This window comes from Terrapene carolina, unplaced genomic scaffold, assembly GCF_002925995.2.
Source record: "Terrapene carolina triunguis isolate 2854851 unplaced genomic scaffold, T_m_triunguis-2.0 Scaffold236, whole genome shotgun sequence".
In the NCBI taxonomy this organism is placed as follows: domain Eukaryota; kingdom Metazoa; phylum Chordata; order Testudines; family Emydidae; genus Terrapene; species Terrapene triunguis.
In genome coordinates, this window is record NW_020664587.1 from 13,221,631 (window position 1) to 13,222,283 (window position 653).

Here is a 653-nt window from a genome sequence, read left to right on the forward strand (position 1 = left end):
CGCACTGAGCCCCGCTCCCTGCAGCTCCGAGCCCTTGGGTTCAAGCATGGGCAAAGGTACATTGTCCCATGTCCACACCACCTGCTCTCCACACTGCAGACGTGCATGTTGTGGGGTGAATGCGCCCCCCCCCCCATCTGCTCCCTCCTGCTGCCGGCTCTCACTGGGCCTGCAGGGGGGTGCAGCCCAGAGAAGATGCTCAAAGGCTGGTAGGCTGGCTTGCCGTGATTCTCATACGAGCAACATCGCCATTGCCCTGCAGTGCTGGTGCCATGCGGGGACAGGATCAGGGGGCTGCACCTCCCCTACCCCGCTCCCTCCATCCCTCTGGTACCAGGAGGCTGTGCACCATCCATACTCCCCTTTGCTGGTTTCTGGGCGGGGCGCAGCAGCTGAAGCGGGTAGGGCCACTGGCAGAGGGAGTTGAGCCGGTGCCAATGGCGTATATGGTACAGGGGCAGGCAACATTCAGCATAGGCCCCTGGGCATCCAAAAAACTTTTCCCTAAAATCCCACTGAGCTGCCTGTTTCTCTCCCTCCTGCTGTGAAGTGCCCCTGTGCATTGTGAGGGAGAGATGGAACATCATACGGCAGCTGAAAGTGGGGACCCATGGTCTGCCCTCGATCTAGGGCTGCAGATCCTCCCTGCCCCT